The following is a 12,409-nucleotide window of genomic DNA, read 5'->3' on the forward strand; positions in this document are numbered from 1 at the left end:
TTTTATTTTATTGGGTAGAAACAGAGAGAGAGAGAGAGAGAGATCTTACATCACTGCTTCACCACTTGTGAAACTGCTGACTGGAGCCTTGAACCTGGATCCTTGCACATGGCAACATGAACTCAAGTAGGTCCCTTCTCTCATCGGATTCTATTCTTCCTGCACTGCATCTAGTGACCCTCTCTACTTATCCATTACTAAGACAACAGGCATCTTGCTGCCTTACAGGCCTAACTCATGTAATAGGTACCTATTAACTTCCTGTCACTTCTGATTTTATTCAATAAAGTTGTCCCTGTTACTATTATCTCTGCTCTTTGTGTTTAGGAAGGAAGGAAGGAAGGTGTAGCAAGGTTGGGGTCTTTTCATGTCTTTTCTTTTACTGAACTAAAGTCAATTCCTAATGAATTTCTGGGAACATGTTCACTTTGGCATCTCCTACTAAAATGCTCAAAAAGTTGTCATTGCTTATGATTCTTTCATGCCTCCTACCCACTCCCATCCCTTGCTCCCCTCACCTCCATCCCATCTACTGTTCTCAAGAAAAATAGCTCTTATGCTCTTCTTTGGGGCTCTTCCATACACTAAAGATGAATTCTCTGGAAACAACCTGGTAGGTGCTTGCTTTCAGCTGAAGAACAACCAGGCTTGGTCACTTGCTTCATCTGTGGGCTCCTGTATCACCACTGAGAAAGCCCTGGGGCCCAGTGTCTAGGCAGAGAAGAGCACCTATTTATTGCTTGGTGCTGAGGACTTCTTGGGACCAGGAAATGCCACAATGGCTATATATCCTGATGGTTGAGAGCCCAGTGTGCCTTGTCTTCATCATCTAGGAAAAGGAAGGCTTCCACTTCAGACTTGTTTATTCTGACTGACTGATAGTGACTTTTTGTACTGTGCTCAGAAGTATTATGAGCTATATTACTGTGGTTATGTGCAGTGATAAACCAGTGATAAACTCCTACTGAGAAGTAGTGCCTTGAGTCTACCCTTCATCACAGGAGCTCCTGGAGCTCAAGGGGTGCTGTGCAGAACATAGCACCTATCCATTAACTCCCTGTCAATTTTTCATTTTATCCATAAAGTTGTCCCTGTTACTGTTATCTCTGCTCTTTGTGTTTGAAAAAGGAAGGAAGGAAGACTAGATGGATGAATGGATGGAAGGGGAAGCAAGCTTGGGGTCTTTAACCTGAGTTCAGCAGTAGCTTCAATAGCAGTAATATTCTGATATTCTTTCTAAGACTGAGAGATACTCTTCTTAGTACAAGGAGATTCAGAGCAACAGGAGGCAGCAACAACCACTGCAAGCTGGCAACCAATGTGCCAGGCACTGATACTCCTCCCAACTCTCCCAGCCTGAGAAGTTGCCAAATGCCATCCATGTGTTCACAATCCAGGCTCTGCCACGGGAAGTGCCTCAGATAATGTTTGTGTCGTTGAGAACACTGTTTGTTTGATTACTGTTAAAGAGCCAGTGAGGACTTGGGGGCAGGATGGGGGTGGGGAGGGATAAAAGGGGGATGGAGTCCAGGGAAAAGGCAAATGGGAGGTTTCCTCATCGGTGGTGGGTGACCAAACAGAAACTCTATTCTATTCAGCAACAGAGCCCGGCTCTGAGTCCCAAGTGTGGCTGGATGTGTAAGATACTCAGAGCTTAGGAGGCCTTGGACGGGCCCCACACAACTCCATGCTCTCCTGCCAAGAGTTTTAGTCATGTTAACTCCTCAGTGCTGGGCCATCTGGCACAGAAGCATACTTTGTACCAACAAGCTAGGCTGCTGGGATTGCTTCCCCTCCTAACTGGGTGGATGGGGGGTGGGCAGGCAGGAGGTGCTAGGAGAGGAAGCAGCTCTTCCTCCAAGAAGTGGAAAAAATGTCACCAGCTTACTGTGTGGCCCAAGGAAAAACTCTCTTCCATTCCAGAGACCTGTTTTTCCCTTCTATAAAATGAGGGGCTTAGGAGTGTCAGATCTGTATGAGCAGCCCCAATGCAGCTTTCATGGCAGACATCAATAATCAACCATGGAGCCCTTCAGAATCTTTGACCCAGATCCCTGAATGGCTGCTGGCAGCTGTTAGAATTTAGCCCTGTAAGACAAAATCTACTTGCCATTTTGAGATTATATAGGTTCAGAAGTTTAATTCTAGAACTGAGTTTCTTCTCAGTGTTTTTCTTGCCAGGTGCTGAGGTCAGTCTCCAGATTCCACCTTTGGCAGAAACTACATCCTCAAGGAGGAATCTCTGCCTCCATGACCAGTAGGGCATGTAGCCTTGTTTACTACAAGCTCCAAAATGACAAATGTATGGTGGCTTTCCATAAAACTCTGCCAAAAGCCACTTATTCAGAAACTTCATAAAGGGTACTTCAGATTTTCTGAATTCTATGAAGGAGATAGCAGAAGGAGCTCTAAGGATGGGATAGGTTGCCTTGTCCATTTTTCAATTAAGAAAACAAAGCCCAGTTAGAAACTGTCTCTAAGGGAGTCGGGCGGTAGTGCAGCAGGTTCAGCGCAGGTGGCACAAAGCACAAGGACCAGCATAAGGATCCCAGTTTGAGCCCCCGGCTCCCCACCTAAAAGGAAGTCACTTCATAGGCAGTGAAGCAGGTCTACAGGTGTCTGTCTTTCTCTCCGCATCTCTGTCTTCCGCTCCTCTCACCATTTTTCTCTGTCCTATCCAACAATGACAACATCAGGAACAACAATAATAACTACAAAAATAAAATAACAAGGGAATAAATAAATATTTAAAGAAAAAAAACTGTCTCTAAGCACTGAACACCAACTAGGCCCAACTTTTGTCCGCACCTTTTTTTCTTTGCCATTAGGCTTATTGTTGGGACTCGGGGCTGGCACTATGAATCCACCACTCCCAACAGACATTTTTCCTTTTTTTTTTTCTTGTTTCTGTTTTTACTGGATAGGACAGAGAGAAATTGAGAGAGAAGAGGGGATAGAGAGGGAGAGAGAAAGAGAGACACCTACAGACCTGCTTCACCACTCGTGAAACACCCCCCTCCCCTCAGATAGAGAGCAGAGACTTGAACCCAGGTCTTTGCACATGTGATATGTGCACTTAGCAGGGTGTGCCACTGCCTGGACCCCCTCCCCACCTTTACTTTTGTTTTTTATTACCAGGGTTATCACTGGGGCTCAGTGCCTATATGGTGAAACCATAGCTCCAGTGGTTATTTTTTTTTTCCTTTTTCCTTTTTTTTTTTTCTTTTTGATAGAGACAGAGCAATTGGTAGGGGAGGGAGAGATAGAAAGGGAGAGAGAGAGACCCTGCAGCTCTGCTTCTCTGCTTCACCTTCCATGAAACTTCCTTCCTGAAGGTGCGGAGTAGGGCCCTTGAGCATGGTAATGTATAGTAACAGTGTGCCACTATGCTCTTACACTTTTGTCCATTCTAGATTACACAGACTTATTTCTTAGATATGGGGGTGGGGGGAAGCAGAAACTATTACTACTCTTTCCCCTTGAAGAGATGCTTCACACTACTATTATTAGCACTACTGCTAATAATAGCCAAGCATGTACTCAGTACAGTGTATATATATATATATATATATATATATATATATATATATATATAATCTTTCTGAATCCTCACATAACCCCCGAGAATTTGCTATTATGAAAACTTAGGCACAGAGAGGTCAAATAAAAGGCTCAAGATAAGACAGTATGTCACAGAATCTGGGGTCAGTCCTGATTCTAGGAGCCTAATTCCTCCTCCTTCAACTGTCTTTCATTTCATGCAGGGGTTAAGACACCTCACATAACAGAAGAGGAACACACCTCACATAACAGGACAGTAAGACACAGTGAGGCCAAGAACCCTGCTGCTGAGCCACAGCTGGGCTAGAAACTAGTATCAGTGGCTGACATAAGACCTTGAGGGTCCTGAGCCTCTCACTGTGCAGCAGGCAGCTAGCATGATTCCCAGCTAGCATGATTTCTCTAATATGACTGTTCAAGACCTCCCTGACCAAATCCAAACTACTGGCTCTATTGCAAGATTTAGATTAAACTACTCTTCATTGGGCTTCTATTGGATAAGGACATTAAGTGCTACTGGGCCCAGTAAGTCTTAAAATACACCCTCCAGTCTGAGCAAGGGCATACCCATTTCTTTAGTGAACTAACAAATTCATTAGTAGCTAACATAACACTACTAGTGGATTGGCCCAAGAGTGTGAATACTGAGGAGGGAAGACATACACAAGTTCCTGAAAGACTCTTCTTTCAATGAGCACTGGGCTAAGTTACTCAGGTTCTTCACCAAATATTTTTCATTCACCCCTTGGTCACATGGAAAGATAACATCTACAGGCTTCCTCAAGGTTGGGTATGGCCATGTGAATAGTTATGGCCAGTAACTGTGGGCAGAATAAATACTTTTCACTTCAGGGCTGCAGCAGGTAACTTCTCAAAGAAACTATTTCAGAGCTTGCTCTCCCTTTGTCTTTTAATTGGCAACACATCATATAATGATTACTTTTAACCTGGGCCTAGTGCAAAGCTCCCAACTGATTCACAAAGTGACTAAGAAATATACCTTTGTTTTTGAGCTATTAAGATCTTATTACTTCAGGATCTTTTGTTACTGTGGCATAACCTCATTCCATCCTGACCATTAAAACACCAAGGTAAATACTGCATCCTAGAAACCAGTACCTTGCTAGGTCTTGAGGGATGGAGTGGGGAGCATAGAGACATAAAGTTCCTATCTCATAGCAGAGACAGACATAGATATGGACTCTCTAATCTAAAGGAGATGATAGGAAATGCCCAGGTGAGGCTTAAGGTAGAAACAGATCACTTCTGGCTGGAAGACATCCAGGAAGACATCACAGAGGAGATGGTATTTATAAGATTTATTTATAAGATTTATAAGATCTTGGCATGTGGAAATGGGCAAAGATATTAGAAGGAGAAAGAACAGCAAGAGCAAAAGGCAGAAAATGTTTCAATGTCTCTATACTGGAATGAAAGGTCTGGGAGAGAAAATGGGGCCTGAGAGCTCAGGGTGTGGAGGATCTTATTCCTGTGGCCTTGACTCTAGAAGCAATGGGGAATCTTAAATTTATAAGCAGGGAGCAACATGCTCAGTATTTTGTTTTTACCAAGGCCACTGGTAATCAGAATGGATGGCAGATAAGGGCAAAGAGAAACAAAAAAGTGAGGATGGAGATCAGAGCTAGACCTGAAAGAGAAGCAGAAGAAGAAAGGCAGCAGTACTTCTAAGAATGAATAGTGCACAGGAAGCCTGGAGATGAAAATAGAAGTCTGAGACCAGACTGGGTAAGTTCAATGCTAGGTTCAAGACCAAGCTGAAGGACATGGATATGATTTTACAGATGAGATTTTGTACATGTATGGCCCATGAACTAACTGATATACAGACATGTTTGGTTTGGCATATTTCAAATGTCAGATTAGTTGCCAGTCACTACAGTCCAAAGGTTTCATATCAAGGTCTGGCAAAATAGTTCACTTGGTTAGTGTGCTGCTTTGCCATGCATGCGATCCCACTTCAAGCCCTGCCTGTGGCACCCTGGAGGAAGCATTGGTGCTGTTGTTTCTTTCACTTTCTGCCTCTTCATTTTTGTCTCTGTCTCTGTCAGTCTATCTCCCTATCTACTGGTAAAGTCATCCCAGATTGAAGCCCCAATGATGGACAAAAAAAAAAAAAAAAGAATTCATGTCAAAATTCTCATTTCTTTAGGTGGTAAAAGAACTGACCTGGACAGTGTACCTGCTTTGCCATGAGGATGACCCAAGTTTGTGTCCAGTACCCAGTGCATTCAGGGAGGCTTCAGTGTTATGGTATCTTTCCCTCATTATTTCACTCTCTCTTTTTATTTGGAAAAGTCAGCCTGACACAATGAAGCCTCCAAGACAACAAAACAACAGTGCAAATTCTGGCACAAGTTTTGTCTAGAGATCTGACCAGGAAGAGCCCATTTTCCTACTGAAAGGCAGAGTTACCATCAGTGGTTGCTGAGCTGAGGTGCAGCCTCCTCCTTCTGTGAGGTCTGGGCTCTCCAGCTGTCTGTTTGGCTCATCTCTGTTCTCAGTAAATAGACCTCTCTGCTAGGCCTGGCAGGCATTGGAACTGCGATCTAGCAGTAGTACAGGCAGCTGCTAGGAGACATCCCTTGACTCACCCTGAAAAGAGGGAGAGAGATGGTTTCTTTTTTTTTTTTTTTGAAAATTTTTAAAGATTTTTTTAAATTAATATTTATTTATTCCCTTTTGTTGCCCTTGTTGTTTTATTGTTATAGTTATTACTGTGGTTGTTACTAATGTCATTATTGTTGGACAGGACAGAGAGAAATGGAGAGAGGAGGGGAAGACAGAGAGGGGAAGAGAAAGATAGACACCTGCAGACCTGCTTCACCGCCTGTGAAGCGACTCCCCTGCAGGTGGGGATTCAAGGGCTCTAACCGGGATCCTTACACAGGTCCTCATACTTTGCGCCATGTGCGCTTAATGCACTGTGCTACTGCCCAACTCCCGAGAGATGGTTTCTTAGGAGTTCATCTCCACAGACCTCTGAAGCTGTCCCAGACCAGAAGAGGCAAGGAAAGGTACCATTCTGTCCTTGATATCATCTTGAGAGGGTGTCTGCCTTAGGAGCTGCCCTTTCAGGGGTAGCTAGGCAGGCAGGCAGAGGAGGTGGAAATGCCAACAAGCATTTAGAGCCCTGGGTGACATGGCCTGTGCTAGAATATATATATGAACCTGATAGAAGATTGGATCCTACAGGGATGCATCTAGCAGTGAGCTTTGAGTGCCAAGTGGTGCTCATGTGTTCACACTTGCAGGGCTGTTGGGGCAAGAAGAGGAGGGGCTCCATCTAGAGGTGGCCTCAGCTACAGCTCTGAAGGGAACCACTGCCATTCAGACATGGCCACATGAGTTCTGGTCTGTGACAAAGCTGCCAGGTTTTACTTCATTGTGCCAGCTGATGGTTTCCTGTTTCAGTAGGTTGTTGGCATAGTTTTGCACCTGTGCCTGCCAGAACCAACACTCAGCTCTCTTCTATGGCTGCTTAGGAAGAAGGGTTTCTGGCCACCCTCCAAGATGTATCCTGTCTGCTACTGGCTCTTTATCTGGTGGTTCAAGGTGGGAAAGGGGTCCCTGTTAGAAAAGGCCTTTGAGCTGTAAGTGGTGAGATTCAGGGTCTGCCTTGAATTAAGTCCTTGGCTAGGCCCCTAAGCATTTCATAGCCACACTGGCTTCACTCATCAGTGTGTAGAATAGAATCTGCGTATCTTCCCAGTGAGACTCTTAGGAGAAAAGAGAAGTAATAGTCATAAAGATGTTTTCTAAAAGATGTGTTGGGGGTGGGGGGACACAAAGGCTAAGCAGACAGAACAATATTAACTGAAGCCTCAGGATGCTGGTACCTCTGGGGTTACCTCTGGAGTGATAGCATCCTGAAAGGCCAGTGACTTCAAATTTTTGGTTTAACAATCTGCTAAAAGAGTTTGGAAAAGTTTAACATTTCTGAGTCTGACATTTTTTGTCTAAATTTAAGTAATTGCAAAGGATACAATTTCTGGGGAAAGTGACATTTTTGAAAATAAAACTGTGAACCACTCTTAAGTGTTTCTGAGAAAATCTAGACCCCCCCCCCACTACTATTTGATATCTTCCATCATTCATTTTAAAAACACTTGAGTGATCCCATCTCTAACAGTTAAAAAATTTATACCTTCTTTTTTTTCCCTTGAACTTATATTTCTGGTCCACTTCCTATGTAGGGTTTTATCCCAATGCAATATAATTTTCATGCTTGAGAGTCTTTTATTGATCATCTTTCACAACAAGATGTACGTAAATTGAAACAAAATTTTCTAAAAAAAAATGTGTTGGGATCATAAAATCGTACATTTTTACTCATTTTCCCAGATTGAGTTGTTATTTGCATATCATTTGTCAAAAGCAAAATAAAATATATAGTAGATGTAAAAGTAAAAAAAAATGCCCCCCAAAATGCACCTCTTAATGAAATGAATGGGGCTTTCTTTCTCAATTGGCTCACATATCCGTGGATTAGTAATTTTTATTGTTCCAAGACAGGTTTCAACTTTAAATCATGGCTTTTGTCTATTTGCTTGTTTTGGTTTTCATCAGTGTAAGTAATTAAGAAGCTTGGTAAAATAAAGAAAGAGGCAGGAATGAGTGATATTTTGTCTTAGCAGTCACTCAAATTGCTGAATTCCTTCCAAGTTGTATGCCAAAAGATGCACAGAGGGTCTATCATCAGACATTAGTTTTAATGGCACCAATGCTGATGACTCCATTAGATCCTGTTTAAATTTGGGGAGGAACATATAATTGGAATCACCTGACTCGTGGATGGAATTGTTCTTAGTCACTAGAGCCACTATTTTCTAAGTCCAGCACTAGGGTTTTGCATTTTTTTCTTTGCTTATGACCCTGAGATGGTCTTTCTTCATGGAAGACATGGTGATCAGGTGGCTGGGAAGAATCATATGTTTGTAATGAGGGTAAAGAAACCCAAATCTCCAGAAGGTACTTCTCCAGGTTTCTGTCTCAACAGTTTTCTCCCAGCAGGTCCAGTACCCGCCCCCGTTGTGTCTTATTAATTGTTTAAGGATAGAGAGAGAGACATCATCAGAGCTTTCTCCACTGTAGTAGAGACAGGGCTCAAATCTGGGTCGCACACATGGCAAAGTAGCACACTGTGCATGTGACTTATTTCACCAGCCCCTTGGATACATCTTCGAACCCGGAGTGCTAGGCACTCTTCAGTGTTTGATCTGGCAATAGTGGCTGCTGTGGTGCTCTGATCACACAGCAATTGTCTGTGGTTAGGAGCTTTTTTTCTCCTAGCTGTGTTATATGTGTCCTGAAAGGCATATGAGCATACCTGACCCTGCTGGCTGTAAATGGTAAGGATCGAGGGCTGGACTCTTGTTCTTGTCCTCAGAAGAGTCACCTCTGTTGATTCATCATGACTGCTTCCTCTCATGACTTCAGCATCTAGACCTACCTGGTTTCAGCTGCCCTCGCTTAGTCTGTTCAGTGTGCTTAGGGAGGCAGCTAAGCCAGGCTCTCTGCCAGGTGGTTAGAGAATTAGATTAACCAGTCTGTGGATTTTTTGTGTCACTGGTGACAGCAGCAGCAAGGAAAGGGCTAGGCTAATGTGCCCTGCTAGCTGTCCCTAGCAGTCACTCCTGGGCTCTTGATGGGGGAACTTGTGGGAGCTCTGAACAGCTCCAGTGTAGTAGAGGGTTCTATTGCCCTGCAATGCAAGAGGAAGCCTCACGACTGAAAGTGCCCTGGCTTCGTAGCAGGGTAATGATTCTGGGCGCCCTGAGCATGACTTTGGGCCTCATTCTTCACCAGCCACTAGCTAAGTAGCCATCTGGTCCCTGGAACTTCCAAGCTTACTAAGTAAGCAGTGCTGAATAGTCCCAACCAAATGAGGACTTCTGTTGGGAAATTGTGTGGATGTGGTTGAGCTTGGCAGGGCTCACAAAGCACCCTGTATTCCTGATACTATGGCCTATCTACATAATCATTATTTTGCCTGAAAGATCCCCACCCAATTTATTCCTTTGATCTGTCTTCTTTCTACCCTCAACACTCTCCCTGCCTTCAGGGTATTATTAATCCCACCAGGTAAAACCCTTGCAACAGTTGCTAAGGAAGTTTCTACCTTCCCAGTCCCCTTTTGCCTTTCTTTGCCCCTTTTCTAGCCATTTCCATTTCTGACTGTCCACTTCCGGGTCGGCTCTTTAAAAGCTTTGGCTCTCTGATCAATAAAGACATTGCATTGTCTCGCCACATGTTTGATTCATGAGTCATCTCTCCCGCGTCTCCGAGTGAGTAGCATCCCAGACTGGCTCCGGTCAAGTTCTCTCCAACCTAGAGAGTATGCGCCCGGGAAGAGGCACCCCCGCACTAGCCCGGCAGGGAAGATGAAGGCAAGAACTGGGCCCTGGATGACCCTGGTCAGTGTGAACTGGAACTTTCTCTTCTTGGTGCCTCTTCATAGTGTTTCCCAAGGGTAACTTTGAAGTCACATACATGGGTTTTGGAGAAAGATAGGCAGCGCTGGGGAGTCAAGATGTGCTGTTGGGGAGTGGGGGGTGATGGTCATGTGGGAGTCCAGATGTCCAGACCATAGCAGTAGCAATTCCTGTAGGCTGCATTTCAATGAAATAGCCTGGGAATGAAGGGGTGCAACAGCCAACCGTATGGGGAGTCCTTGGGTACAAGTCCATTCCCCAAGCTTAGCAGCTCCCCAGTCTCCTACCTTCTCCAAGACAGAGACGCAATGGCTTTCTTGCACTTGCTTGGCCCTGGACCTTCTTCCCAGGATGCATTTGGGAAGTTGAGTTCCAAAGAACCTTGGATCATGCTCATGCCATCATACCCACCCCTTTTGGAGTATTTTCTGTGTGCCAGGCACCTTGCTCAGTGCCTCAGCTTGTGCAGTCACAGTCTTCCTTAAGCAGCCCCATTCTATTCACAGAGAGGTGCTCCCAGCACTTAGTGGGACTCTGGGCTGCTATGTGAAGAATTTGGATCTGAACCCAGGTTGTCTGGTCATGCTGTATAGTGTGACCACTACACTATTACACTCTCCCCACTTTGCCCCCCTCCTCTCTGCCCATCCAGCACCTTCTGCAGGTAGGGCACTTGATATCTGGAGGGCAAGTGGGGGATAGGCAGGGCTTTGCACTAAGTTTTTCCTCCTGCCAACACAATGTCCAGCTCCCAAGGTTCCTTGTGCTGAGCAAGGTAGCTCACAGCACCCTAGGGGCCAGGATGGGACCTGAGGCTAACAAGTGGTTCCTTCCAACCCCTGTGACTCTGAATGGCTTGTGGTTCATGAACAAGGCTACATGAGCCCCTAATTCTCTCTGCAGTTTGGAAGTAAATTCCATAAAGCCACTAGCAACATTTCTTGCTTTTACAATCACAACCAGCTATGTGGGCCAGTGGATGTCGCCCCAGATAGTCTACAATTGGAAACACTAAGCTGGAGCCTAGAGTCTCAGCTGAAGGTGGGTAAATCTGGGCGGGCTTTTTCTTGCCACACTTAATAATCTCAGTCCCTTTGGAAGAGGCTACACTTTCTTAACATTGCCTGCCCCCTTGCCTGTTGGCCTGTCTGCTTCCTATTAGTCTAAGACAATGAGCTTATCTTCCTGGTAGGTTATCTTCAGTGCTGGGCACATTGAAGTTACTCGGGAAAGTCTGGGTTGGTTGAAGAGGAATTAGCAAAGACTTGAGGGGTGAAGAGATGACACACCTGGTAAAGAGCACATGTTGTCCTGCATGAGTACCCAGATTCAAGCCCCTGGTCCCTACCTGTAGGAGACAGGCTTCCTGAGCAGTGGAGCAGTGCTACAGGTGTCTCTCTTTCTCTTTCTCCTTCTCTATCTTTCACCCTCTATTAAGTTTTTTTTTTAAAAATACAGTTTAAAAAATTGTGGGGTTTGTGGAGATGCAGGGAGCTGAGCCAGTGTAGCTCTGTGATAGGTAAGTATAACAACAAGATGGTATAATTTATTGAGGTCTTATCTTGTGCTGTGTGATAAAGACAATGAAATATGCACCCTGATCTAGTTTCTCCATGTATTTATGTATTCCCCATCATGAAAGACCAACACAGACTTGAGTAACATACTGTTGGGTCCCATCTACCCTAGGGTTGTGTGACAGCTCCCTTTAGTGACTGACACTAGGAGGTGGCAGTACTGCTTATGAGTTGACTCCTTCCACTGTGTCTCAGTAATCGCAACCTCAGTCAGGAGATGCAGGAGTCATAGTCCTGTTTCACAGATGAGGAAACATAGAGTATTTCAGAGAGGTAAAGGGAATATCTGAGATAAGACAGCTTGGGGGTGGCAGAATGAGGCTTACAACCAGACTCCATGCTCAGTGCTCTTCTGACTTGGTTCACAGCCTGTAGTTCACTCTTGTGATTGGATTTCCACCCTCAGGTGAGAAGGAAGTGGAGGAGGTAGAATTTGGTCATCACCACTGTTCAGTACCTGGGCTTATATTGAAAATAAGAAAGTTTTCACATCAGTACTCTTGCACTGCCCCTATTCTTTCTGACGGGGAAAATGAAGCTGACCCAGTAAATGATAGAGCTGTCCCAGGTCTGTCTTATTCTAAGCCAATAATTCCTATATCTGCTTGCTGGACATCAGCATCCCCTGAAGACCCTTTTGAAAAGGACACATCTCCAGGACCCTGGTCCCTGGTTATCATTCTAGCAACTTTAGCCTGCTCCAGGACTCTGTGTTTGTGTGTGCTGTTTGAAAGAGTGAGGCCTGCACCTGCCTGGTGATGTCAGGTTGTTGTAAGCATTCTAGTGAGGGTTCAGGTATAGGAAGATATCCTCCTAGTC

At 44.7% G+C, this 12,409-nt stretch overlaps 1 protein-coding gene across 23 annotated transcripts in view; it reads left to right on the top strand.

Moving 5' to 3' along the window:
• ZNF618 (zinc finger protein 618) overlaps positions 1-12,409 on the top strand; it is a 244,126-nt gene that overhangs the window by 161,127 nt on the left and 70,590 nt on the right. The window lies entirely within an intron of this gene.

Source organism: Erinaceus europaeus, chromosome 10 (genome assembly GCF_950295315.1).
Source record: "Erinaceus europaeus chromosome 10, mEriEur2.1, whole genome shotgun sequence".
Classification (NCBI taxonomy): Eukaryota; Metazoa; Chordata; class Mammalia; order Eulipotyphla; family Erinaceidae; genus Erinaceus; species Erinaceus europaeus.